The 13,347-nt window shown below is 33.8% G+C and overlaps 2 pseudogenes; both read left to right on the forward strand.

Annotated features, from left to right (window-relative positions):
- The first annotated feature begins 170 nt into the window (after positions 1 to 170).
- On the forward strand, positions 171 to 332 carry LOC124095370 (U2 spliceosomal RNA; annotated as a pseudogene).
- Positions 333 to 11,711: 11,379 nt separating this feature from the next.
- Positions 11,712 to 12,654, forward strand: LOC124095369 (olfactory receptor 5V1-like; annotated as a pseudogene).
- The last annotated feature ends 693 nt before the right edge of the window (positions 12,655 to 13,347 follow it).

Here is a 13,347-nt window from a genome sequence, read left to right on the forward strand (position 1 = left end):
TCACTTGGACCTCTCCAGAGGGAGACCCACAACATAACAGCTGAGTTCCTTCAGAATGATTGAGCAGGAAAATGCGCCTAAGATTGAAGCCATAGTCTTTGTAACTAACCTTTGAAATGACATTTCACTACTTCTGTTGTATTCTATTTGCTAGAAGTTAAATAATAATTGTATCTTCTTGGCCTTTTGGCTAAGATCAAGTGTAGCATTTATTCTTATCAATTTAAAATATGATATGATAGTAATTGGAGTTTTAGAGCAGTACTCGCTTGCTTTGTGCATTCCATGCATAGACCTGATATTGCAGTACCTCCAGGAATGGTGCAATACACCCGACAAAAGAAGTTAACTTATAAATCCAGTCCATACTCAAAGTTTATACATTATAAAAAGTGATGAATGCTAGGAGGTGAGGATCATTGGGGAACAAATTAAAGTCTGTCTACCATACTACTTTTATGAGGGAAAGAAATAGTATTGAGCTGAAATTATTTTTTAAGAATAAATTCGTTTGATCAAATTATGATTATATATATATATATATATATATATATATATATATATATATATATAAATCTGCCACAGTGAAACTCACTATTCTGAATAATTAATGTGTACCTATATAAAATGAAAAAAAAAATTCTGTAAAGGAGTCAATCTTAGTTACATTTATTTGCCATATATAATAACTTATCATATATTTACTTAGTTTTTATCAATTTATAAAATGATATTTGATATTACTGATGTAGTATCAGTACTAATTTATATGATGAATTATAATAGGAAAGTGTTCTAGTTCACTAAAAATCATTTTACTGGATATCAATTACATGGAAAATCAAATTTTCTTTTTATCTCACATATCCATAGTTAGTTTTCAAATGTATGTAAACAAATCTATGCAGAGATCCCTAAATTTGTAAACTATTTTTTTTGTATCTAGCTATTTAATTTGTATACAATTACACAGTGTTTCATAAGTTCTTTTCCTAGACAAGTTGCTCTCTGCCTTTGTATTTTTGTCATCTCATAACTGTTCAAAATTTTTGAGAACAGGGGCTGTGACTTCTCTGGTTTTGGATCCTCTATTGCCTATCCAGTGATAAGATTAGGCTTTGCCCAAGGAGGAGTGTTATTTTAATATCATTAGCATATGGTGATACCACATGCCAAGAAGGACAAAATTGGGATTATAAACCTGGAAAGGAGGATCAAAATGTGTTTATGTTGAGAAGCTTAGGGGAGATTTTGTACTGCTAATTCTCAACCTAGGGTAAGAATAAAGTTGAGGTTTCTGAAATTTATTCTTAGCCTTAGATAAAAGTTTAGTACTACTTTCAGTCAGTTTGCATTAAGAGGATCTTAAGGGCAATTTTTCGGAAAATGTTGTATTTGGGCAGCATTCTTGGCAGAAGTGGAATGAGCAAGGGAGGACAGTGAAGACGAAATGATGTTGAGCAAGAATGGAGACTAACTTTGGTCTCACCCTATGGGAGTCCTGAAGAATACTGCATCTCAGAATTGGTTTCACCTTGAGGTAGAGGGACTAGACTTTGTCACCCTGTCAGTCAGTCAGTCAGTCATTGGTCTCTCATTGATTGTCCTGGAGAAAGGGAAAAGCTCATTTTTTGAAAGTCCAGAGGAGGAGCAGCTATGATCAACATTAAAAAAAAATCTACCCACATAATAGTAGACTGGAAGGAAGAAGTCATAATTGATTTAATTGTCATAAAAAAGAATTGATAAAAATTAACACATGTTTAGTATGACAAAAATTTTAGTAGAATAGAAATAAAAGCGAATTTAACTATGATACTAAGTATTTTATACCAAAGAAACTGAGCATCCATATGTAATGAGAAACCACAGAGACTTGCCTTTGGGCCAGTGAGAGTGAGAGGGTAAGAATGTCCACCACCATCATTACCACTTCATGTACTTTGCAAGTAATAATCTGTTCTATCAGAAAGGACACAGAAATATGCAATGTATGAATTAAAAAGAAATGGATAAAATTCCTTTGTACATGCCATGAGGCTTTATCTAGAAAAAACAAACAAAAAAAAAAAGAATTCGCAACAAACTACTCAAGTAAAAGGTGTTCACCAATGTTGGTAGATAGTGACACAGTAAGTAAGATAGAATTTATAATAGCAACAAAAGTTATATAGTATTCAGAGTAAATTTAACAAAGAAACATAGATCTCTATGATGAAAGCATTAAGTATTTTAAAGGCATAAAAGAAGATTTGAATAAATTAAGAGTTATGCCACAATTTTGGTCAGAAAGACATTTAAATATGTCAAATTCCCTTCCAAATAATTTATAAATTCCATGAAATGAGCTTTTAAAAATTTTATGAAAGCAATAGTTTTCAGAATTTTCTAGGTTTATTTTGAAAAAAAAATTAAAAGTATAATAATTTTGAATATGACATTTACATTTTAAAAGCTATTAATATAAAGTCATGTTCATGCAAAATAGATTTTAGAAAAGTGTAGAAATCATTGTTTAATAAGAGGAATATCACATTGAATGGTCAATGTTTAGGAGTAGCTAGGAGCAACCAGATCACTAAATACAGAAAAATAAAATTAGATTCTTGAGGGTTAAGAATTAATCTTCATTCACTTAAGATGAAGAAAAAGCATCCTGAAATTTAAAACTATAAAGTTAAAATAAAACCATAAAAATACATATTTTAAACCTATCAGTAGGGATAATCTTTTAAACAAACTTCAAAGTATCACTCATAAACTGAGAAATTATGGATTTTATTATGACAAAATTAAGATTTTGTTTTTTATGAAAGACATTCTAGATAATGTACAGAGGACTGATTACTGGAAGGTATTTAGAAACACAAACTTCCAAGTAATCAGTGATGTCTAACATAAATAAGGTACTCCTGCAAAAGAACAAGAAAAAACAGGGAATCCAAATAACTGAAAAAAATCTTCTGTATATATTCAACATTGCTGGTAATCTGACTAAAGTAATAATGAGCCACTACTTCATATTCATTAGATTGACAAAAATTCAAAAATTGGATAATGCCAAGTAACCTTAGTAAACTTGTACATTACTGGGAATGGTACAGATACAATTGAAGAAGTTGATTAGATTTTGAAGATTAAATTCACATAATTCATCATTTGCTGAAAGCCAAATTTAATTGTTCCTGACTTTGTATCTGCTTTGGAAGAAGTGTCCTCTGATTCTGAGGCACTTCCAGGCTGGAAGATAGTTATAAAAATTCTAATATTATCTTTAGCTTCCATGTCATCTTTGAAAAAAAAAGAGGACAATAAAATACCGTATCCTAGGCTGGGGTGGTGGCTCAGAGGAAAATTGCTCACCCAGCATGAGTGAGGCACTGGGTTTGATCCTCAGCCCACATAAAAATTTAAAGGTATTGTATCCACCTATAACTAAAGAATAAATGTTTTTGTTGTTGTTGTTGTTGTTGTTGTTGTTGTTGTTGTTGTTGTTTTTTAATACCATATCCCTGAGATGTTCTTTCCTGGTTTCAAGAACCTAGCAAAATTAAGAAAGCCATAAGAATTAGCCTAGTCCACAATTTCTGGATAAATATTATCTTGAAGGACATTGGCTTTCCCTCAAGTATGTATGTAGAAATTAGGGCCAGTTGTTCTATGTGTAGAAAGCTATTTTCTTGCATATATTCCAAGTTCCTTGGGATGCTGGTCATAAAAATGGACAAAGCAATCAAAGCTAATTATATTACTGCTTCTGTAACCTAATAATTTAACCAATAATCTCCCTCCCCGCCCCTGTGATAACTGGTGTGGAAAGGCGCTGTGGACAGGAAAGTGCTTGTCCAGTTGGCCATCGGACATTGAGAGGGATTGGGACACTATTTTCAGGTGAAACACTGTGTGAAATGGAGGTGCACCTGTCTAGCCTTTCACCTCTGGACTTTATGGAAAAGCTCCTGTCTAGCCCTTCACCACTGAATCTTTTTGGTGAGTATTTTTTGATAAATCTTATGTCTCACATCCCATTTCCTGGTGTCTTCTTTGGTCTCTTGGTAAGCTATTTCACTGCCCTAGCACAACTGAGCTGTAGATGGTAAAGCTTCCCAAGGTAATAAACTTTCCCCAATAGATGCAATCAGAAATAACAGAATTATATTCTAAAGCCATCAAGGTGGCATTAAAAGTTAAATTGTTTTGAAATGGCTTAAAAATCATAGCAAGAAGATGGAGAGGGGAATTGATAGTGATGGTGGAAGGATAAATGGCCAATGAACATTATGCTTCAGAATAACTTTTAGTTACATTTTTTGCACCCCTTATCAATAAATTGAAAGTTTTACATGATGTTAAAAATATCATACCTCCATTTCAAGTGAGATCTTAACAGAGAGAGATACTAGCAATTTTATCCAAAGGAAAGGTATTAGTTCACCAACCTACATGTAACGCATAAAGAGGTGGATATTTAGTTCAATTTGGTGGCTGAAATACATAGTTCTCTCTCTCTCTCTCTCTCTCTCTCTCTCTATATATATATATATATATATATATATATATATATATATATATATCCATCTATATATATATATATAGATAGATAGATAGATAGATATAGAGAGAGAATTTTTGAATGACCTTTATTCAAATTCAATTATATATATATATATATATATATATATATATATATATATATATATATATATATATATATATATAAATTCTCATCAAATATACTAGTGTGCTATATAATCTCTTCCCACTTCCAGAAGGAAATGAAAGTGATTCCAAATAAAAAAGGAATGGGGATATAATTTAAGGTGAAAAAAAAAAAAAAAAAACAGAGAGCTTAACATCTACCACTGGAAATTGAGAGTCCAAAGTTGAGTGCACTGTGTAAGTGCAAAGTAGCAAGAAACCAGAACACTGCATTTGCTCTGATGATGGGGAAAGGATGCAGGTTGCTTATCATGGGGCAGATATGGGCCAAAGAGGTGTGATCCACCTGGAATAGTTTTGATTTCACAGACTTCCTGAAACTGACCTATTGTAGTGAGGCTCTGTGTGTGACCTATGTGCATTTGAGCTTAGGAAGGGACTGGTGTGGCAGTGTGCTGCAAGTGTGCCTTTCCTCTTGTTCTGCCTGTGATCCCACACAGCACCTGAGATGGGTGTGACTTGCCAAGATGTCAATCAATCTGCTGACCACATGACATCACAAAGCAAGACTCCATCTTTGAAACCTTATTCCCTGCCTTATTTGGTGAAGAACATTCCATTGAACCTCCCTGGTGTGTGTCCCTGTCATAAAATAAAAAGAATACAGGTGCACACTCCTTTTCCAGTGCTGCCCAGCTGACCCTTGGTGTCACTGAGCTGTCCCACCCTAGACATTAGAAACTCATGTTTGTGTGCTGCATGGTTTCTTCACCATCTTCTTAGTTATTGATATAGCCAGCTCCTTTGAACCCAACTCATTCGACCAGCATGGCCAGCTGGTGACAACCTATGATGGCAGAAAAGTGGCTGGAAATAAAACAAATTCTCAGGACTGAGCAGGAATCAGAGTTATTGGTTTCAGGACCTCTGTGCTCAGAGGTCCCAGAAGTGTGTCTTCAGGGTCCTTGAAAGATTCCCACAAGATATGGAGATCTTTCACATATATATGGCCTTGTCCTTGCTCAGCTCTCGTCCCACCCACTGGCATGCTGGGGTTGAGAAGATTCTCTGTACTCAGCTGGAAGTCAGCTGACAGAGACTCTCCAGAGACAGTTATTATGTGCCATTCCTTGTGTTCATAAAAGCAGTTCCACATCAGGCTCTAGGCTACTGAATGGTAATCTTTACTATGTAGTTTTGATCACACGTAAGTAGTTTTAAATTGCTTAGTTATAGTTCATTGCTTTCAGAAATAATGTTTTGCCTTGATATTTGGGTGACACACTGAGTGTGTTTGTGGAGGGGAGATGGAATTGTAATGACCCAAGGACTTCCCAGGGAGAGAAAATTCAAACTTTCTCTCCCATGCTTTGAATGACAGAAGTAGACTGACAGTGTGCGAACCAGGGAGCTTCCTTCCTTTTGGACAATTTCTGTGTCTCAGAATGGACATGTGCTAACTTACTGACTCTTTACTGGATAAAGGACAGTATTTTCATATATATAAAAAAGAGAAAATGCCACTGGATTTCAGAAAATAGTGTTAGGAAAACACTGTGTGGTTTTCTCACGAGAAACAATCTTTCATAGGGAACTAACATCATTGCATGCTTGCTATGCCTATTTTACATGCTTATTATGTGATTTCAGATGTAAGTAAGCGATTGGACAATATACTTTTAGGAAATCCTTGCAATTTTTTGATTCTAAATTTCTTAGTTTCCTTTATTATTATTATTATTACTATTATTATTATTCATAATAATAAATTAATAAACTTAGCTTTGATAGAGTGACTAGTGCCTGTGATCCCAGGTACTTGGGAGGCTAAAGCAGGAGGATCACAAGTTCAATGTCAGTCTTATCAACTTATCGAGATCTTCAGCAACTTATTAGCCCCTGTCTCGTTGTAAAATAGGAGTGGGGATATAGCTCAGTGGTAAAGTGCCCCTGGGTAAACATACTGCAAACAGTCAATAAAACAATTTTTAAAAAGATGCACTGAGTCTCTTAAAAGTGAAAACATCAAGACTGAGACACTTCATGAATTTTCTGGGAATCTTTTCATGTGGGTCCTGAGCAGCCATCCTTGAGATCTTACTATGATGTGAACCCCTGAAAATATTCCTCCCCCACATCATCCCTTTGACCTCAAATCCTAAATAAATCCTAAATTATTCCTGGCCAAATAAGTAATAAGTTACAAAAATCAATATGTTTTGTTTAAGTGCCATAGTTGAGATCTAAACAAAGGCCTTAGAGTTCCCCTAGGGAGGGACATCATTTCCAACTGATGAGAAAGGTAGATTTCAAGGTGAACTTTGAAAAAATACATGAAGATTGGAAGACAGACATGGGGGCAGAAAGAAAAACTTGAATATAACAAAATTAATGTAAAATTAATTCTGAAAAAAATGTATTTTGTCTCAAGGCAAATAACCTTAGAGAATTAACATATTATTTGTTTTAATTATTCCATCTGGTCACTTTACCACATGACAGCTCCATAATGGATTAGGAAACAGGAAAAATGTGTTTTGAAGTGAGAAGGAATTATCTCAGGGGACAGTGGGCTTGGGAAGTATCCTATGGCAGAACAAAAGAATCAGGATATCCCCGGGAGGAAACAGTTCTTTCTCTGAATATGTAATACATGCAAAGAGGGAGGCATAGCAGCTGGATCAGGGTTTCCTCTCTCACCTGACAGCTCATAATGACTGTGTTGGTGACAGAGGATTGTCATCAGCAGGATGTCTTATTATGAGTAACATAAAGTAAGGAAATTGAGGGGTTTTTGTATTTTTATATTCTACAACGTTGTTCATATACTAACTGTGATTTGATGCTTCTTTGGATTTCTTCATATTATTGTTTTACTTCCCCATCTTCTTTTCTAGCATCTCCACATAGCAAATTAATTCTATAGAACTTAAGAATGTTCAATTTTGTGTTCCCTTATTTCTTATTCTATTCACTCCCATCTACATGATAGTTTTGAACACCTTTTATTTATAGATGTGTTACAAATGTATGTCTCTAGTACATACCTCTGTCCTGAGGTCCAAATAGCAACTGCTTTTTGAGACATTTTATTGGATATCTCAAAGATGCCTCCAGATAACTGAGACCACCAATGAACCTCTGATCCACCTCTAGATCTCAACTGTTTTCTGCTTTCTTTATCTCAGTGAGTGACTCCACTAAACATTTACTCACTCAAACTAGGACTCAGATCAACACAGTGTAGCCATTAAGGTTAAAATCTCTTTATTTAGTTTTTTTTTTTTCTTATAGTATGAGCATAATATTTCTATTTCATATTTGCTGTGTGTGTGTGTGTGTGTGTGTGTGTGAGAGAGAGAGAGAGAGAGAGAGAGAGAGAGAGAGAGAGAGAGAGAGAATTGGAAGAAATAAGATTTTTTCCTAACAAGCATTTAATGTATGTCAGTAATAATGATTATCCTTAATTCATCTCTCTTTCTCATTTCATACCAGAACTTTAAAGATTGTATCTCCTAACATCTCCTAATGCCTCTGATTATTTCCAACCCAGGTCTCACCAATCTGGTGTGAAGTTCCATGACCTTTTGTCTGACTGAAAAAGAGAACACAATGAGTTTGTCTTGCTCATTTTTGCTTCCTTCTATTTTATTGTCCACACATTTTCCAGAAAGACCATTTTTAGAACATGGACATCTTACATTCTTGAAATATATTCCAATTGCTCTTAGATTCTAGTAGAATATTTCACAATCTTGAAATAGATTCCAGTTGCTCCAGATGATTCTAACATTATCATAGCAGCCTCCTGCCCTTGCTCCTTTCCTTCCAGGCTTCTTGGATTTCCTTTAGGTCTCACATTACTCCAACCTCAGGACCTGTGCATATGTTCGTATTTGTGTATGGAAAGTTTTCTACATTCACCTTGCCTTACCTACTTAACTTCTGTTTATTATTGAGATTTCAAGTCACATTTTTTTCTGGGAAATTTTTGGTAACTAGGTTCCATATTAGTCTATCCCTTATGTTTTCTACTTTAAAATATTATTATAGCTTTTATTAGATATTTTTAAAATCATGCATAATCTTCAATGTACATATTCCTGGAGATATGGTTAAATTCTCTTTTTCTTATTTTGTCTTTAGTACACTTTGTCTTCAGCCATATAATTTGTACATTATATGGCTAAAATTTAAAATATATAAATTATATATATATATATATATATATATATATATATATATATATCACATACATTATATAAATTTATATATTAATACTTATAATTTTATCTTTGGAACATACTGCCATATAGTTGTTGAATAAAATTCGCAGAAAGGGTTTCCCAGGAGTAGAAAGAAATGTTAAGAAAAATGAGAAAGGGGAAGAAGATATTAGGAAAAGATAGATTAGAGAACAGAAATTTTGGATTGAGAGAAAATTATACTAGAAAATTCATTTTGTTCTAGTAACAATGTGAGATAATATATTATGAAAATATAAACCTTCATCTAATTTGTCATCTACTTCCACTGAAAATGTCCAGAGTAGTTCACAAGCAGTGAGGACATTATTTAAAACAAAAGTAAAAATGTACTACATTCCAAACTTGAAATTAAATGTACATTTTTTTCTGTAGGCCCAGATAATCAATAACGCATATATTTGAATAAATATACAATATGTACTTTTATTTATTCTTTTTTACTTTTAACTGATTTTTAAATGTACTTTTATTTTTAAATATGGTATTTTATTTATGTTTTTGGTTTCTATAATTTGTGTGAGAGTTCAAACTACAAAATTAACTTTTTTCCTTGAATTTGAAATTAAATATTTTTTTGTGTGTATTTTACTGGGTATCAAACCCAGGGTTTTGCACATGCTAGGCAAGTGCTCTACCACTAAGCTATATTCCCAGCCAATAACTTGAACATTTTTTAAAAATTATTTTTCAATTGACAATTATTATACATATTCACAGGATACAGTGTGGCAATTAGATACATTTACATAATAATTATCCCCACAATTTTACCAAACATTTTAATTATCTGACTTAACCTAAACTGTGGAATAGTATCCTTAGTAACAAAAACACAAACATTTAATGTTCATTTGGTCAGGAAGGTGAACAACTACACTGGATCTTTATTATTTAAACAAACACATTAAAGTGAAAGACCAGATATTTGGTAATAATTAGATTTAACCATCAAGATGCTGTGGCATAAATTATTAACATCTGGGAGCACAAGTCATAAAAGTTTGTGACTACATAATTAAAATAATTTAATTGTATGAACTTAAGTTTCATTAAAACCAGAAAAGTATTTTTAAAGAGGATTCTGTTGTCATTAAAGGGAATCAAATTTTCTACTACTCAATGTATGTATATTGAGATAAAAATGTATTTCCACCTAGCTAGCTGCCTAAACTCTGCCATATATCTTTCTTGCTGAAACTCTGTTTTCATCTGGAAAATGGCAATGATGATATCACTTATCTCACTGGATATGTGTAGAGTAAATGAGATGACATGTAGAAAGTGCTTAGAAATTATTGATAACCTTCTCTACTCAGCACTTAAAATGATTTGTCTAAACAGCAACAGAATCTTGAATAAACCTAATGGCTCTTGAATTTTCCAGACAGATGACCTGCACCAGTGGGTCTCTTTCAAAATTTGTAGAAATACAAGTAACCTGACCCCAAATTCAGAGAATCTAATTCAGCATGCTTATTATTGAAATTATTATAACAGAAATAAGTAAATAAAAAAATACAAATGTTCACCACTAATAAGAGTGGCTTTTCTTAAACTACTTCTAACATTGAGCAATCTTGTTGATTAGAATCTGAGATGTAGGTAACGAACAGGTAAAAATGATCCATAGTTGCATGTTAACTTTTAATTTTAGACTACTGAAGATTTTCTGTTACACCTAATGTCAGACCAACTTCCCTGACTTATTTCAAAGTCAGGATGCTGTCACACTAAAGATCATGAATCCCTTATCATTTATGTAAGTTGTACAGAATTAAGATAAATTATATACAACTTAAAGGTCATGTTTCATAGGGTTTATTGCCCTGAAAATCTATTACAATGCAGTGCTTAAGGAAAAAGCAGTTTAAAATACATACTTTTCTGATCCTCATTTTGAATATTTACATATGGAAAACTGATCTGAAACACAGACACAAAACATTTCTGTGAACATTAAGTATTATATTTATTAAAAATTTCTTTTTGGGATGGGGTTGTAGCTCAGTGGTAGAGCATTTCCCTAGCATGTGTAAGGCCCTGGGTTCAAAACCTGGCACCACATAAAACTAAATAAACAAAATAAAGGTATCATCTCCACCTACAACTAAAAATATTTTTTAAAATTATTTTCTATATTTTCAACATATTCTAAAACAAACACATTAATTTGAATCAGAAAAAAAGACAAATTTTGTTCTGCATTTAAGGATGGAAAGGAGGAGCAGAGATAGCTTTGCAGAAAGTAATGAAGGCCAGAGAGATTCTCCAGTAACTATTTCTGCAATACATGTCTACACATCACCAAGAAAATGTAAATAGGCTTGACAGAGGTATTATTAACAGAGAATCTTAGGATGTACATTGCCCTTTTGTGATTTGCTTTTTTTTTTAGGTGTTGATGGACCTTTATTTTATTTATTTATATGTGATGCTGTGAATCAAACACAGTACCTGGCATGTGCTAGGTAAGTGCTCTACCAATGAGCCACACCCCCAGCCCTTGTGATTTGCTCTTAGTTAAAAATGTTCAGTGCTGTATCTTATACAGGGAGATGATTTTCAAGTGAAACACTGGAGGTTTTTACATATGTGTTTGGTAGCTGGTATGAGTCATAGTTTATAAGAGTGATAATTCCTCTGGTTTACTACCAGATATAGTTAGTAATATTGTATTTGTAATATTTTGCTTTCCTGTTTTTCAGACCATAGCTACTGTAGCATATGATTATTGTTATCTATACGTCTCTTTGCCCAACTCCCCAGAGGAAACCAGACAACATTATGGAAGGAAAGAATCAAACAGCTATATCTGAATTCATCATCTTGAGATTCTCTGACCTGAATGAATTGCAGTTTTTACTATTTACCATCTTTTTTCTGACCTATATATGTACTTTGGGAGGAAATATATTCATCATTTTGGTGACAATGGCTGATCCACACCTACATACACCCATGTACTATTTCCTAAGAAACCTGGCCTTTCTTGATGTCTGCTATACCACCACCAATGTCCCACAGATGATAGTACATCTTGTATCAGAGAAGAAGAGCATTTCCTTTGGGGGATGTGTGGCTCAACTTTTTGCATTCATTTTCTCTGTAAGATCAGAGTGTCTCCTCCTGGCAGCAATGGCATATGATTGCTACATTGCCATCTGCAAACACTTAAGGTATTCAGTTATTATGAACAAGGCTCTGTATAGCCAGTTAGCAGCCTCATGTTGGATTGGTAGTTTCCTCAATTCAGTGGTGCATACAGTACTGACATTCCATCTGCCATTCTGCAACATCCAGATTAATTACTTCTTTTGTGCATACCCCCTTTGCTGATCTTGTCTTGTGGGGACACTTCTGTCAATGAACTGGTGTTGCTTTCCATAGGAGTCTTCATTGGTTGAACTCCTTTACTGTGCATTGTCCTTTCCTACCTTTACATAATCTCCACCATCTTGAGGATCCATTCCTCAGAGAGGAGATCCAAAGCGTTTTCTACATGTGCCTCCCACCTGGTCATTGTTCTTCTCTATTATGGTAGTGCCATTTTCACATATGTGTGGCCCATTTCATCTTACTCATTGGAGAAAGACAGACTGATCTCAGTATTGTATAGTGTTGTTACTCCCATGCTGAACCCTATAATTTACACATTGAGGAACAAGGACATCAAAGAGGCTATGAAGACATAGGGAGAAGGTGGCAGCCACCATGTCTTCAGATGTAATGTTAAGGATAAGTGTAAGGGTAATCATTATTTTGATATGTAATCAAAAAATAATAATCTTATATTAGAATTTAAGGTGTTTTTTTTTTTTTTTTTTTTTTTTTTTTTTTTAACCAATCAGCTGTTTCTCCTGACACTCAAAAACTGCCTGAAATGCTGGGACAGAGATGAAATAATTGGCACATTCCACCTCAAATGTACATGATCTTGAACTTGCTTTCTTCCCCCCACCCCTTGTTTTGGCACAAGAGGTTGAACTTCTCAGTCCTTTATTTTTTTTTTTTTTTTTTTTTTTTTTTTTTTTAATTTTGAGATAGGGTCTCACTAATTTGCTAAGGGCCTCACTAAGTTGTTGAGGTTGGCTTCAAAATTGCTATCTTCCTGCCTCAGGCTCCCTAATTGCTGGGATTGCAGTTGTAGGCCACTCTACCTGGCATTCTTGAACTTTTGGTAGTTCCACATGAGAGACATCAATCTCTTCTTTTTAGATGTTTTCTTCTTATCTATGTTTTCCATTCTTTATCCTCTTTCCAAAGATGGTGGCTCTCTTCCATGTAATATTTGTTAGATGAACTTCATCATTTGGTACTTTATTTCCTATATGTGGAAGAATGTGAAAGAAGCTTCTCTTACCATATTTCTCTTTTCTTACCACTTAATTCATGCTTTTGTCTTTTTTTTTTTGGTTCTTTT

This window comes from Marmota monax, unplaced genomic scaffold, assembly GCF_021218885.2.
Source record: "Marmota monax isolate L192 unplaced genomic scaffold, Marmota_monax_Labrador192_F-V1.1 WCK01_AAM20220418_F8-fsc00912, whole genome shotgun sequence".
Lineage (NCBI taxonomy): Eukaryota > Metazoa > Chordata > Mammalia > Rodentia > Sciuridae > Marmota > Marmota monax.